General features: G+C 42.0%; 1 protein-coding gene across 2 annotated transcripts in view; it reads right to left on the bottom strand.

The window, feature by feature from the left end:
* The window catches only part of LOC143775873 (bifunctional heparan sulfate N-deacetylase/N-sulfotransferase 4-like), a 1,078,686-nt gene extending 1,063,271 nt beyond the window's left edge, over positions 1 to 15,415 (bottom strand). For both annotated transcript variants that reach the window (XR_013215729.1, XM_077264588.1), the window contains exon 1: positions 14,628 to 15,415. The gene's annotated coding sequence lies outside the window, so the exon portion shown is untranslated. The remainder of the gene's footprint in view (positions 1 to 14,627) is intronic.
* Between the last annotated feature and the right edge of the window lie 1,286 nt (positions 15,416 to 16,701).

The raw sequence follows: 16,701 nt of genomic DNA, 5'->3' as shown, positions 1-16,701 counted from the left end.
GAATGATCCCCGGCTACTTCTAGTGTTGGCGTTAGGAGTAGATATATGGTCAACCCAGTTACCACTGCCCTATGAGCTGGATTTTTGTACTCTGCAGACTTCCACGTTCCTCTGAGACCCTCGCCATTGGGGTCATAACAGTTTGCCAGGCCAGTATTAAATGTTTAATGCATTGCAGAAGAGGGATTATAAGAAAGAAGATTCTGAGTTTTTTTTTTTTTTTTTCTTCTTCCCCTTTACCTCAGAGTGGCTATGCTTGCTGCAGACATGAATGTCCAGACCTTGATTACAAGTGTGGACCAGCTGGCTACTCGTGTGCAGGGCATACAAGACTATGTTATCAGAAATCCTAGGTCAGAACCTAAAATACCGATTCCTGAACTGTTTTCCGGAGACAGGTTTAAGTTTAGGAATTTCGTGAATAATTGTAAATTGTTTTTGTCCCTGAGACCCTGTTCATCTGGAGATTCTGCTCAGCAAGTAAAAATTATTTCGTTCTTACGGGGCGACCCTCAGGATTGGGCTTTTTCGCTGGCGCCAGGAGATCCGGCATTGGCTGATCTTGATGCGTTTTTTCTGGCGCTCGGTTTACTTTATGAGGAACCCAATCTTGAGATTCAGGCAGAAAAGGCCTTGCTGGCTATGTCTCAGGGGCAGGACGAGGCTGAAGTGTATTGCCAAAAATTTCGGAAATGGTCCGTGCTGACACATTGGAACGAGTGTGCACTGGCCGCTAATTTTAGAAATGGCCTTTCTGAAGCCATTAAGAATGTTATGGTGGGTTTTCCCATTCCCACAGGTCTGAATGATACTATGGCACTGGCTATTCAAATTGACCGGCGGTTGCGGGAGCGCAAAACCGCAAATTCCCTCATGGTGTTGTCTGAACAGACACCTAATTCGGTGCAATGTGATAGAAAAACCGCAAATTCCCTCATGGTGTTGTCTGAACAGACACCTGATTTAATGCAATGTGATAGAATCCTGACTAGAAATGAGCGGAAAATTCATAGACGCCGGAATGGCTTGTGCTACTACTGTGGTGATTCTACACATGTTATCTCAGCATGCTCTAAACGTATAGCTAAGGTTGTTAGTCCTGTCACCGTTGGTAATTTGCAACCTAAATTTATTCTGTCTGTAACTTTGATTTGCTCACTGTCATCTTATCCTGTCATGGCGTTTGTAGATTCAGGTGCTGCCCTGAGTCTCATGGATCTCTCATTTGCTAAGCGCTGTGGATTTACTCTTGAACCTTTAGAAAATCCTATTCCTCTTAGGGGTATTGATGCTACACCATTGGCAGCAAATAAACCGCAGTATTGGACACAGGTTACCATGTGCATGACTCCTGAACACCGCGAGGTGATACGTTTCCTGGTTTTACATAAAATGCATGATTTGGTTGTTTTAGGGCTGCCATGGTTACAGACCCATAATCCAGTCCTGGACTGGAAGGCTATGTCAGTCTCAAGTTGGGGCTGTCGTGGTATTCATGGGGATTCCCTGCCTGTGTCTATTGCTTCTTCTACGCCTTCGGAAGTTCCGGAGTATTTGTCTGATTATCAGGATGTCTTCAGTGAGTCTGAGTCCAGTGCACTGCCTCCTCATAGGGACTGTGACTGTGCTATAGATTTGATCCCAGGCAGTAAATTTCCTAAGGGAAGACTGTTTAATCTGTCGGTACCTGAACATACCGCTATGCGTTCATATATCAAGGAGTCACTGGAGAAGGGACATATTCGTCCGTCTTCTTCCCCTCTTGGTGCGGGATTCTTTTTTGTGGCAAAAAAGGACGGATCTTTGAGACCTTGTATTGATTATCGGCTTTTAAATAAGATCACTGTCAAATTTCAGTATCCTTTACCGCTGTTGTCTGACTTGTTTGCCCGGATTAAGGGTGCCAAGTGGTTCACCAAGATAGACCTTCGTGGTGCGTACAACCTTGTGCGCATTAAGCAAGGTGATGAATGGAAAACCGCATTCAATACGCCCGAAGGTCATTTTGAGTACTTGGTGATGCCTTTTGGGCTCTCCAATGCGCCTTCAGTTTTTCAGTCCTTTATGCATGACATTTTCCGGAAGTATCTGGATAAATTTTTGATTGTTTATCTGGATGATATTTTGGTTTTTTCTGATAATTGGGATTCGCATGTGGAGCAGGTCAGGTTGGTCTTTAAAATTTTGCGTGAAAATTCTTTGTTTGTCAAGGGCTCAAAGTGTCTCTTTGGTGTACAGAAGGTTCCCTTTTTGGGGTTCATTTTTTCCCCTTCTGCTGTGGAGATGGACCCAGTCAAGGTCCGAGCTATTCTTGATTGGACTCAGCCCTCGTCAGTTAAGAGTCTTCAGAAGTTCTTGGGCTTCGCTAACTTCTACCGTCGTTTTATCGCTAATTTTTCTAGCATTGTGAAACCTTTGACGGATATGACCAAGAAGGGCTCCGATGTAGCTAACTGGGCTCCTGCTGCCGTGGAGGCTTTCCAGGAGTTGAAACGCCGGTTTACTTCGGCGCCTGTTTTGTGCCAACCTGACGTCTCACTTCCCTTTCAGGTTGAGGTGGATGCTTCGGAGATTGGGGCAGGGGCTGTTTTGTCGCAGAGAGGCCCTGGTTGCTCTGTTATGAAACCTTGTGCCTTTTTCTCTAGGAAGTTTTCGCCTGCCGAGCGAAATTATGATGTGGGCAATCGGGAGTTGTTGGCCATGAAATGGGCATTTGAGGAGTGGCGTCATTGGCTCGAGGGTGCTAAGCATCGTGTGGTGGTCTTGACTGATCACAAAAATCTGATGTATCTCGAGTCTGCTAAACGCCTTAATCCGAGACAGGCCCGCTGGTCATTGTTTTTCTCCCGCTTTGATTTTGTTGTCTCGTATTTACCAGGTTCAAAGAATGTGAAGGCCGATGCTCTTTCTAGGAGCTTTGTGCCTGATGCTCCTGGAGTCGCTGATCCTGTTGGTATTCTTAAAGATGGAGTTATCTTGTCAGCTATTTCTCCGGATCTGCGACGTGTGTTGCAGAGATTTCAGGCTGATAGGCCTGAGTCTTGTCCACCTGACAGACTGTTTGTCCCGGATAAGTGGACCAGCAGAGTCATTTCCGAGGTTCATTCCTCGGTGTTATCAGGTCACCCGGGAATTTTTGGCACCAGAGATCTGGTGGCCAGGTCCTTTTGGTGGCCTTCCTTGTCAAGGGATGTGCGGTCATTTGTGCAGTCCTGTGGGACTTGTGCTCGAGCTAAGCCTTGCTGTTCTCGTGCCAGCGGTTTGCTCTTGCCCTTGCCTGTCCCGAAGAGACCTTGGACACATATCTCCATGGATTTCATTTCTGATCTTCCGCTATCTCAGGGCATGTCCGTTATCTGGGTGATATGTGATCGCTTCTCCAAGATGGTCCATTTGGTTCCTTTGCCTAAGCTGCCTTCCTCTTCCGATCTGGTTCCTGTGTTTTTCCAGAACGTGGTTCGTTTGCACGGCATCCCTGAGAATATTGTGTCAGACAGAGGATCCCAGTTCGTTTCCAGGTTCTGGCGATCCTTTTGTAGTAGGATGGGCATTGATTTGTCGTTTTCGTCTGCTTTCCATCCTCAGACTAATGGACAGACGGAGCGAACCAATCAGACTTTGGAGGCTTATTTGAGGTGTTTTGTCTCTGCTGATCAGGACGATTGGGTGACATTCTTGCCGTTGGCTGAGTTTGCCCTTAATAATCGGGCTAGTTCCGCCACCTTGGTTTCGCCTTTTTTCTGCAACTCTGGTTTCCATCCTCGCTTTTCTTCGGGTCATGTGGAGCCTTCTGACTGTCCTGGGGTGGATTCTGTGGTGGATAGGTTGCAGCAGATCTGGAATCATGTGGTGGACAACTTGAAGTTGTCACAGGAGAAGGCTCAGCGCTTTGCCAACCGCCGCCGCGGTGTGGGTCCCCGACTACGCGTTGGGGATTTGGTATGGCTTTCTTCCCGCTTTGTTCCTATGAAGGTCTCCTCTCCCAAATTTAAACCTCGTTTTATTGGGCCTTACAAGATATTGGAAATCCTTAATCCTGTATCTTTTCGTCTGGATCTTCCTGTGTCGTTTGCTATTCACAATGTATTTCATAGGTCCTTGTTGCGGCGGTACATTGTGCCTGTAGTTCCTTCTGCTGAGCCTCCTGCTCCGGTGTTGGTTGAGGGCGAGTTGGAGTACGTGGTGGAGAAGATCTTGGATTCTCGCCTCTCCAGGCGGAGGCTTCAGTACCTGGTCAAGTGGAAGGGCTATGGTCAGGAGGATAATTCCTGGGTGGTCGCCTCTGATGTTCATGCGGCCGATTTAGTTCGTGCCTTTCATGCCGCTCATCCTGATCGCCCTGGTGGTCGTGGTGAGGGTTCGGTGACCCCTCACTAAGGGGGGGGTACTGTTGTGAATTTGCTTTTTGCTCCCTCTAGTGGTTACTAGTTTTTTGACTCTGGTTTTTCTGTCATTCCTTTTATCCGCACCTGGGTCGTTAGTTAGGGGTGTTGCTATATAAGCTCCCTGGACCTTCAGTTCAATGCCTGGCAACGTAGTTATCAGAGCTAGTCTGCTGTGCTCTTGTCTACTGATCCTGGTTCCAGTTATATCAGCTAAGTCTGCCTTTTGCTTTTTGCTATTTGTTTTGGTTTTGTATTTTTGTCCAGCTTGTTCCAAATCTATATCCTGACCTTTGCTGGAAGCTCTAGGGGGGCTGGTGTTCTCCCCCCGGACCGTTAGACGGTTCGGGGGTTCTTGAATTTCCAGTGTGGATTTTGATAGGGTTTTTGTTGACCATATAAGTTACCTTTCTTTATTCTGCTATCAGTAAGCGGGCCTCTCTGTGCTAAACCTGGTTCATTTCTGTGTTTGTCATTTCCTCTTACCTAACCGTCATTATTTGTGGGGGGCTTCTATCCAGCTTTGGGGTCCCCTTCTCTGGAGGCAAGAAAGGTCTTTGTTTTCCTCTACTAGGGGTAGCTAGATTCTCCGGCTGGCGCGTGTCATCTAGAATCAACGTAGGAATGATCCCCGGCTACTTCTAGTGTTGGCGTTAGGAGTAGATATATGGTCAACCCAGTTACCACTGCCCTATGAGCTGGATTTTTGTACTCTGCAGACTTCCACGTTCCTCTGAGACCCTCGCCATTGGGGTCATAACAGAGGAGCATTGCACGATGAATAAGCCTCCTTACCTTGACATGCTTAAGCTGGTTTGTCACTCTCCACAAGGAGAAATGTTATACCTTAGGGTGCGTGTCCACATTCCGTAATGACTGCGCTTTGGATGGAGTGGAAAACCCGCTCCGCCCAAAGCGCCGCCCCCTTCTGTACGCGTGGTGATTCCGGATGTGTTCATTGCACACATCCGGAATCTCTGCACCCCATACATAGGGCCCTGTGATTTACCTTGCGGCGAGGGAGTGTCGCCGCAAGGTAAACAGACATGCTGCATTCTAAAAAGACACACCACATGTCTGTTAATGCAGGGCCACCGGATGCGTTCATAGTGGAGATGGGATTTCATAAAGTCTCCTCCACTATGTTGTAACATCTGGATGCTGCGGGTTGAACGCTGCAGCTGTACGCAGCGTTCAATCCGCAGCTAATCCGGATGTAATACTGAACGTGGACACATACCCTTTGGCTTCATTCCAGAGCCTCTCTCCTAGCCAAGTCAGTACTCATATTTTGCACTGACAAGGGCCAATAACCAGAAACAACGTGTCTGCAAATTGAGATTCTGATTTGTCTTTTGTCCTAAGTCATATTGCAAAAATCACTTCCAACAGGTGACACAGGATATTTGTGAATTAAACCTGAATGTCTACACTTCAATTGCATCTCAGTTGTTTGATATTACATAAAAAACAATGTGTGAACAAAATTTGATATTTTGAGTCCACATTGAAATACAGTATATACCATGACAAAGCAACATGGCTGGTCATACATTTACAGACAATGTTTGTAGTGACACAATCTTGAGAAATGTTAAGTTATTGTCTAAAAGCTTTTACCTCACAAATAGTTCTGTTTTTCTATGTTTGTTGTTTGCGATTGTAAAACATGGAGATTTTTTTAACCTCTGTCTGTTATGGACTTATCTAATCCTTGGGAGCTTTTATATTATATGGGTTTATTGCCAATTGGCTGATGTTTGCCTGGTATCTCTGATTCATTTTATCCTGAAAGCTGGCCACTAGAGGGAGAGGCTAAAACCAGAGTTACACAGTGTAAATCACTACATAAGACCAGAGAAACATGACTAAGACAGAAGCCGAAAGTTGGGTACCTGTACTTATACAGGTACAGTGTTGTGATACCTGCATAAGTGGGGATGTCCATGAAGTGTTGTGAATTTCCCAAGGGTTCTCTGTCTTTGTGCATGCTTGTCTGTTACTCCACACAGATGATGTTTAAAGTGAACCTGCCCACCCCCTTTCAGGGCTTATACACAGCATTCTATAATGCCGTATATAAGCCCTCAATCCAACCTATAAGATAAAAAAAATAGCTTTTATTATACTCACCTTGGGGGTGGTCTGATTCGATGAGCATCTCTCTTGATGGTCCGACACCTTCTTTCTTCTTACGATCCCTATCCTCCTGCTTGCTTCATGTGGATAATGCATCTATGCATCATCCACACATGCTCCTCAAAATTGTGCTCCTGTGCAGTTGAGGGCAGAGCAAAGTACTGCAGTGAGCAAGTGCTGGGCCTCTCTGACCTTTCCTGGCACCTGCGCACTGCAGTACTTTGGAATCTATGCTGAAGAAGGTTGTAGAGAAGGATGGCTGAGATTGCAATTTTCTCCTGCCATATCTACTGTTCTCCATCAGGGAAGTACCCCAGGCCTCTATGGGGTTCTCGCTGTTCAAGCTCCTATACGGACAGCACCCTTGAGGTCTTCTGGTCAGTGCAAAGGAGACTATGGAAGCGGAGGTAAAACCCCACTGAAGCGTTATCCAACATGTGGTCCAGATGCAGGACAGGATCATGAGTGTGATGCTGATTGTGAGGAAGAGTCTCCTCCAAGCACAAGAAGCACAGGCAAGGGTTTACAATCGGTGAGCAAGACTGACACAGTTTAGCCCTGGAGACCAGGTATTGATGCTGATCCCCACAGTTGAAAGTAAATTTCTGGCCAAGAGGCAAGGGCCATACGAGGAGGTCGAGAAGTTGAGTGATGTCAACTACAAGGTCCACCAACAAGGGAGAAGAAAACCATACCTGGTGTACCACATTAACCTGCTGAAACCATGGCGAGACAGGGATCCAGTATGAGCAACGTACCTAGGGGCCCATCGTGAAGCCGAGGTCGAGGATGTCACAGTTGCAGAGACACTGTCACTGGCTCAGAAACAACAGTGCTATGAGCTGTTTCAGTGGAGCCAAGACCTGTTATCAGAGTTACCAGGATGTACACAGATTGTGAAGCACAAAATTTAGGCTAAGCCGCATGTGAGGGTGAATCAAAGGCCATATCAGATTCCTGAAGCTTGCAGCAACGTAATCTAAAAGGAGGTGAAGAGAATGTTGATCCTGGGCATTATCGAGTAAAAGAGAACTTAGTCCAGCCCTATTGTCCTTGTGCCGAAGCAGGATGGAGAGTGGCACTTCTATAACAATTACAGAAAGCTCAATTATGTATCCTAGTTCAACACGTGTCCAATGCCCCGGGTTGATGAGCATATTGAGAGGCTAGAGTCAGCCAGATACATCACCACCCTGGACCTAAGTAAAGGGTACTGGCAAATTCTCCTGTTTCCAAGTACCAAAGAGCAGACAGCCTTCTCAACACCTGACGGGTGCTTTCAATATACCCAGATGTCGTTCGGATTACAATGAGCCCCAGCTACCTTCCAGAGGACTATGGACTGATGGACTGGATACTAGTCACTTACAAGTACACCACCACTTACTTGGGCGACATTTTGATCTTCAGCCTGGATTGGGGAAGTCACCTCCAGAAGGTCCAGAAGGTTCTCAATTCTCTGAGGAAGGCAGGGTTTACCATAAATCCAAAGAAGTGAGCCCTCGGGAAATAAGAGGCAAAGTACTTTGGCTACATTGTTGGATGGGGCTAGATAAAGCCACAAATAAACAAAGTGGAGGCAATCCAAAAGTGGCCACAGCCGGTTTCCATAAAGCAGGTTAGGGCGTATTTAGGAATTGTGGGATATTATCAGCAATTTTATCCAAACTTTGCCATGATAGCTGCCCCCTGACTGATCTTCTCAAGGGCACAAAATGGATGATGGTCAAATGGTCCTCTGAAGCTGAGATGGCATTTCAGGAGTTGAAGCTTGTCCTATGAAGACAGCCAGTTTTGGTCGCACCAGACTTCACTAAGAAAGGGTGATCCAGATGGATGCCTCTGAAGCTGGTTGTCCCAGGAAATATATGGGGGTGAACAACCAGTTCTTTACTTGAGTAGATAACGTTCTTCCTGGGAGAAGAACTATGTCATCGTGGGGAAAGAGTGCTTGGCCATCAAGTGGGCAATCGACACCCTGAGATTTTACCTGTTAGACAGAAAGGTCAGGCTAATATCAAATCATGTGCCCATGAGATGGATGAGGGAAAAAAAGGGAATAATGCCCTGGTAACTAGGTGGTCTCTGGTGCTCCAGGACTTTACTTTCCATTTGGAGCACAGGCCAGGGAGGTTCCATGGGAATACACATGCCCTCTCCAGAGTCCCCTGCTTAGCCAGAGAAGGTGACAAAACTCCCGGCTTTGGGCAGAGGGGGGATATGTGACAAAGTCACCTTTAAAGTAATGGAGGGAGATATGTTTCAAAACGCATAATGGCATCAGTGATATAAAACCCAGAGTTTTTCCTCCAGCACGGTAAGTGTTGTGAGGGTTAAGCTAAGTTATATTATGGGCTGATTTTTATGTGGACAAGTGGGAGAATGTCCACCTTATCTCCACCTACAAAGCCGGCACTGCCGTTTGCTTACAGGGCCTTGGTGATGTCACAATCATATGATCAGTCACATGGTCTGGAGCTTAAATTTCTGACTTCTAAATGTTTCAGCGTGCAGTGTACCTGGAGAGGAAACACTCCAGGAAAGTGTTTGTGCTATGTGATATGTTAAGAATCTGAACCGTGGACATTATGCATGTGAGCAGGCTAAACTCCACTAGGAAAACCACTGTGTTATCTTTTTGTTTTGTTCTGCTGTTTTGGCCCAGAGGGCAGTGTTTATTTTTCCAAGCTTGGTTTATGCTGCCTTCAATACACCAAGCACGATCTTAAGGAGACAGTGTTCCATTTATACCTCTGTGTCCAGCCAAGTGAGCCGCACTACCACTATATATATACAGTATATATATATATATATATATATATATATATCTGCACTACCACTATATATATATATATAGAGAGAGAGAGAGAGAGAGAGAGAGAGTATTTACCATCCATTATGCATTTGTGTACATAATGAATCAACTATAGAGCATGTACAGTAGTTACAATCTAATTGCTACATTCAATATATTTATTAGCTAATTAAAACAAATATGTCTTCTGGGAGATGACATTTCCCAACAAGAAATCATTCAGAATGACAGCTTATTTTAATTTCTCACTAGTTATAGTGAATATGTCTTTGAAAACTGACAGTTTTTCACACTGCATAATTTACCTTCATCTCATAAATTGTAGTGCAAAGCTCTATTTCTTGAACTTTCAGCAAATCTCTAGATGTCATGTCTTTTGTAGCCATCACTATATTAATCAAGGGGAATCAGTGAATATTGCTTACTTAGGCACTGTATCCCATGTCATACAAAAATTACTAGAGATAAGGCTGAATATTACGGAAGGGGTGTCTGAACCTCAAGCCTACTAATATACATTATGTTGAATTGTGTTTGCTAACTGATCTGTGCACACACACTAGGGAACATATGTCAATTAGCAGATGACATTACATTTTGTATTATATTGAGTGATATCCCTTAAATAAACAGAGTGAAAAGGATTTCCGGGGCAACAGAAGAAAGGAATCTGAAATGGCTCTATATGAAGTTAGCAAAGCAGGGAGAATGCAAACTAAATACTATGTTTAAGCAGAACTATAGTTATTTTTACGAAAAGGGTGGTTAATGAAATTACAATGTGTTAATACCATTTTTACATTGTAGATTCCTTGAAACAACTGGAAAGTTCTGCAAGTCCAACAGAACGTAACAATCATGTTATGAATAGCGTAAAGATCTAACCAAGTAGAAAATAATGTTGGGGAGACAACTGAAATATATAAATACTAGAATATATCTGGAACAAGGAAGCAAACTGAGGGAAGATAAATGCATGGACCATGCTTAGGTGCTTAGGACACAAAAACGCTTAAGCAACTGAGAGAAGTAGTGTTTTAATAATGATGGAACAATCCCAATTGCCTTTAAGGTCAAATCTTGGATATTTAACATTAAAACATTACACATGCACATTTTCAAGGGCAATTTACAATGGAAATCTTTTTCTTCTAATGGAATATTACACATATCTATGTTATTCAACATGTAAAATTAATGAAAGCATACATAAATATTATTTAAGAACTATGTTGTTCCCAGCATATATTTAGATTGTTATAAGCTATGATTGAGTCATACATTATTGTTATTGTTTTAGGCAGAGTTTATCAGAAATCCGTTATGTCACTAGACTGTGACCATTCATCGATATATTTCAGTATCATCTAACATTGACAATGTCTTAATCAACTCATCATAATTAAATGCTATTGTACAATGACTTTTGATTAACTGCAGTAAATCAGAGTCACTGGTATGAAGGTTTATAGGTAAGTCAAATAGTAAAATATTCTAAGCAACTTACCAGGTTATATAATTAATTGTTACTACTTCCATTACTTTAGACTAATAGCATGTTTCCATTAATCACATCTCTAAAGGATGAAGATATCAGTTTTACAGCCCCTTCCATACCATAACTGACAAGTTTCAATGACAAATTGTATGGATTTACACATTATAGAAGTAGTCAGATAATAAACAAACTATACGCCCTCAAGCCTGAAACACATCCATCAGTGCATTCAAACAGTGCCATCAATTTTAGAAGACCTGACTGTAGATAAAATCAGGTAAATCATAAGCATCTCTAAACATAATATGACCGTATGCATACGATTTGTAGATTAATGTACATGTTTTCAAACACAAATATTTACATATATACAGCTCTGGCAAAAATTAAGAGACCACTGCAAAATGTTCAGTTTGTCTGATTTTTCTCTTTAAAGGTATATTTTTGAATAAAATGTAAATTGTTCATTTATTCTATTAACTTCTGACAATGTCTCCAAATTTCCAAGCAATACATTTTGTATTTTTTTCTGAAAAAGAAAAATGGTCAAAATTAAAAAAAAGCTCAGTGCTTTCAGATCTCAAATAATGCAAAGAAAGCAATTCCATAATCATTTAGAAACAACAATACTAATGTTTTAACTCAGGAAGAGTTCAGAAATCAATATTTTGTGGAATAACCATGATTTTTACTCACAGCTTTCATGCGTCTTGGCATGCTTCCCGCCAGTCTTTCACACTGCTTCTGGCACAGAAATGTAAGCAGTTCTTCATTTTTTGATGGTTTTTGACTATCCATCATCCTCTTGATTACATTCCAGTGGTTTTCAATGGGGTTCAGGTCTGGAGATTGGGCTACCCATGACAGGGTTTTGATGTGATGGTCTCTTAATTTTGCCAGAGCTGTACATTTATAAAGTGAGTGATGATTTAAATATTTATTTTAAGGGATCGTCCACATCTACCTAACTTAACTATTATTTTGGAGTCCAACGTTTAGCTTGAAGGACTTCTCCACATAAATATAGATTTCTATTGATATACTAATATTCTCATGCTTTTTAAAATTATTTTTAAGCTTTTACTCACAACTCTAATTTAAGGAGATTTCTTCAATCATCTCTGGGCTTATAAGCTGAATACTTCATTTTCACATATTTATATTATTCATCTGTTTGTTACTTAATGTCAGAGTCAATTAAATTGAATGAACACATCATAGTCTAGGAAGCAGTATAACACTATAATATAAGAGCACATACTAAACTATAGAACAACTTTGTTTATGGACGTAAAAGTACAACTAAGTCTACGTTCACATTTGCGGTCTGCGCCGCAGCGTCGGGCGCCGCAGCGTCGCCGTATGCGTCATGCGCCACTATATTTAACATGGGGGCGCATGGACATGCGTTGCACTTGCGTTTTGCGACGCATGCGTCACTGCGGCGCACGCGTCCGGGCGCAGAGGACGCAGCAAGTTGCATTTTTGCTGCATCCAAAATCAACCAAAAAAAGGACGCATGCGTCGCAAAACGCAGCGTTGTGCATGCGTTTTGCTGCGTTTTTGTTTGCGTTGTGCGTTGCGTCGCCGATGCTGCGGCGCACAACGCAAATGTGAACGTAGCATTAGTCACAAATGAGACATTGTTGGTAACTGGTTGCTGGAGGCGATAGCAAAGTGCTCTTTTATAATGAATTGACCAGAAGTAAAGGACTATTGCATTTTGGGATGTTGCAAATGTTCTCCTTAGGGGACAGAGGTGTGTATCTTGTGGACTTTTGCATATATATGTTAACATTTTAGGTGCAAAACAAAATAAATAGATTTATTTGTTTCCAAATGCCGAAGAAGCTCCCTGTCTGTATGATTTGTCTAGCATTTCTGGAAAATTTGATCAATAATACACAAAGTGTTTTCCTGAACAAGGTCAACGTTACCTTAACCACTTCAGTTCCTCTAGGGGCTAAAAGGCTTCTCCGTCACTATTAAAGCAGATAAATTACATTTTCCCTTATGCAATTACTGATGAACTGTCTACTGGCTAGTCACAGCATCTGATTAGAAATGGATGACTAGAGCGGAGTATAAATCACAATAAAGTTTCAGATGAAAATCCTTTAAAGACCAACAACATTGTGAATCATAGTGAAAATACATTGTAAATAGTGGCATTTCTATAGCTGGAGAGATGGCCTCTGCCTTAATCAATATACCAGCACGATCATATCCAGAATTTACAGAGTATCAAACTAAAATGTATTCTTGTTGCTACAAGTTACTTAACGAACAAAGCGAGTCGTGCACCGCCATCATAACCGACAGCCCCAAATATAGCTGTATACAGGTCTGAACTGACAAGGGGCTCAGAGGTTTAAGACTAATGGGTCAATATACTTGCAGGTTTGCTAGTATGTGGCATGAAACTAGGATCAGGAGAAGACCTAAGAAGCAATAAACTACATTGACCTAGTTCTTTTATACTGGCTGAAGAAAGTGGTAAGTTTTGTATATATCAGACCTACTGAACCAACTAATCTTTTTTCCTAAACGATCACATATAAAGGGAGGAAACAGAGCTGTTCTTCTCATTTAACTCATTAAAGGATGCAATGCTTGAGCATTGTGCTAAGATGCAGAACAAAGTAGCTTTATGTGCAGATTTATGCAAAACCATTGATTACAGTAATATAATTCATAGTTGAGTGACATGACATACACCGAGGTGTGTTATATATGACAAACCTTTTAGTTTTATGTACACTAAGTTATCAGCTCCTGATCCCATCACTACATATTTGTAAATTAAGTACTCCAACTATATATTGTCCATGCTTGCCCTCGGCTGCATGACCAGTGCCGAAAAACAGTGCGATTTACTTTTTTAGTCTCAGCCAAGTTGATCTACCTATGGACAGATGGAAGATCAGTGTTCAACACACAGTCCTCTGTGATTTATTAAAACGGAAAATACATTTCTTCTTCATGGCCAATATGATAACACAGTCACAAATAGGCAGACTAATAACAAATCTAGAATGCAGATCAATAATGGGAAAACTGATTTTCGAGCAGCACTTTAAAAAGAAAAATCGACTTGCAAACAATCCGTCTTTATCAGAGAAGCATCTCTAATGAATAAAAAAAAAGAGATCAATGGACGAATAAAATAAGCAATGCATGGGTATGCTGCAGAATAATAATAGTGAATAATGGTTGGAGGACGGCTTGTAATTATTCTTCATTAAGTTTAAAAAGAAAAGATCAGACATCAGAAAACACAGATGAAAAATGAAACAATTTTTATTATTTCATCTGCATTCACTGAAAACAATATAGCACAAGGAAGCAGAATAGTATCACTATAGTATAGTATCACTAGTCAGCACCTCCTCCAGTACAGATCATTGTATAGGAGAGTATTCCAGTCACTCGTCCATTCAGCCTAGCTGTCTGCAAGCCTCACTCACTGTGCAAATTGTGTTCTAACATTTATGACTATAGTTCACGGTATGACACATAAGATCTTAAACTCTTTTAATTCTGACAATTACTTCATGTTAGTTAAGCCTTCTTTAGTGTTCTAGCCTACACATGCACTTATTTTTCCTATTATAAGTTGGATTGCTGGGGCAGATAATAATGTATTGATAAGTGACCCTCCTTCTAAATGACCAATAAACTATTTCAATTCTATCAATCATATCACTAATTCACAATAATAAATAATCCTTAAGGTCAGTAGACAAATAGTTAACGGCAATTAGTTAGGAACACTTGGAAAAGAAGGATTTACCTGTGGAAGGAGCTGATGAGCTGTGTGGAGACACAGGGAAGAAGCAGGCAATTCAGTTGGTGAGGGCTACCTGTCAGATCTCACCATCTGCTGGATCAGTAGCCAAGGAGGCTGAGGATACTGAACTCCTTAAAGACAAGCCAGTGGTGTTCTACAGAGGCAGACACAGGCATGCAGGCAGTCACTGTGCTGCTCTGTAAGCATGCAGCCAGCTGGAAGGATTCACACTTCTGTGCAGCCTAGTGTTACAATGCACCTTCCTTCTTGGACAAGGGGGAGAATTCAGGGAACAGCACACACAGAAATGCTGCGAAAACTATTTCATCTCACGAACACCAGCTGCTCCTCAGCTCTGAATGTCTTGTTGGGCTCCAGTCAGATCTCACTGCTCCTTCTCTCATCACTGGCACTATAACAGCATCCTTGCAGTATTATGATTGGCAGAAGCAGCCAATTCCTTCAGCTGATCGCCCTCAGGACTCTCAAGGACTAGAAGCTGTTGTGATGTCATCCAGATAGTGGGCTGTAACACATGGATCCTTTCCAATGGAAGCTGCATCCTTCTCAAGGCAGAGTGATGTATTCGAAGTCTTCAGGGATTTGCAAAATCTGTCACCATACAGTTGGGACACTTCTTTTTATTTTACACATCTGCTGTGTTACATGCAGACAGAAGTGTAATACCACATCCAGCTGCTGACACCTCCAATCAATGGTGTCATAAAACATTCTGTGGATTCTGGCTGCTACTTTTTATTTTCTTTCAGCAGTCCTGTCAGGCAAGTAAAAGAATCCAAACTCTGAAGGTTTAGTAATTAGGTGGCATGTGTTATACTAATTCTGCAAAGTCTTCAGCTCACTGATTGAAGGCACCTGTCAAGTCCCTATAATTAGGTTCTCATATTTCATATGTATTCAAAACATGCAATTAAAAAAGTTGAACAAAATATAAAAAAAACTATTTTAATGTGTTACGTTGTTTAGCACTTGCTAACTTGTGTAATGATCTGTAATAGAAAATAAGGATGCAAATGTGAAGTTCACAACCCTTGAAAATCAGATTCAGAGAGTCATGGAAGTTGTCACCTGAGAGTTCCTGCATGTTTATACACAGACAGCAATATTCACAGTTATAAGGGGCATGGTGGCAAATGTGCTTGTTAGTTAGAGATGGGTGACATATCTAGTAAGGCAGACTTTTGTCTATTATTTTAAAATTTGTGGACGTGTAGGACAGGTCACAGCTGGAGCAGAGCTTGTGACTTTTTTTTTTAGAACAGTGTAATTTTAATAACCCACATTACGAAGATTAATGACAGAAAATGCTAATAGCGGACATTGTTTATTAATTTTTCACATTGTGCTATAGATCCTCAATTCATTAATTGTGAAGAATCTTATAGCTGGCAGTGCACTGACACTGGCAGAAAATGCTTCAAACTTTGCTCCATTTTGACAAAAATTGTCACATCTTGTCTTAGACCTATTCTACCTAAGGGGTTGTCCAGATTTAAACTACGATTCTGCAGTTACTCTATGTGTCTGCAGACTTGTGAATCTTCACATCTTACACACTGTGCGCTGTGAGGATTCTCTGATGCAGGCACCAGGACCAAGCATTCATGTGACCGAAAGTATGCACATTTCCGCCACATTTCTACTAGATGGGCAAGGTTGGAAACAGTCTACCCAGAATATGGCCAGAAGTATGCATATCGAATACTTGCAGTCACATGACTGCTTGGTCGTGGCGCAGGCTTTGGAGATTCCTCTTATCATGCACTTATAGTGACTGAAGACTTGTAGGTTAAGATTTGTCCAACCACTTTGAGCCCCTGAAAAATAGTGCAAAGGAACCAACCAAAAGATCGTGTATATTTATACAACATTTATAAGGATGTCAAAAATTGGTCATTTAGCATAATTGCATGGTTTAAGAAAAAAAAAAGGAGTGGTGTCATCAGTGTTTCAGGGTCCCTTGACAATTAAATGCGGGGATAAGTCATATGTCCTTCTCATCTTACATAGATAGTTTTGTCCTAAGACTATGCAGTATGAACAAATGATAAAATGT

The sequence above is a fragment of the Ranitomeya variabilis genome, chromosome 1 (genome assembly GCF_051348905.1).
Source record: "Ranitomeya variabilis isolate aRanVar5 chromosome 1, aRanVar5.hap1, whole genome shotgun sequence".
NCBI classification, from domain to species: Eukaryota; Metazoa; Chordata; class Amphibia; order Anura; family Dendrobatidae; genus Ranitomeya; species Ranitomeya variabilis.
This window is presented reverse-complemented; position numbering and strand designations above follow the sequence as displayed.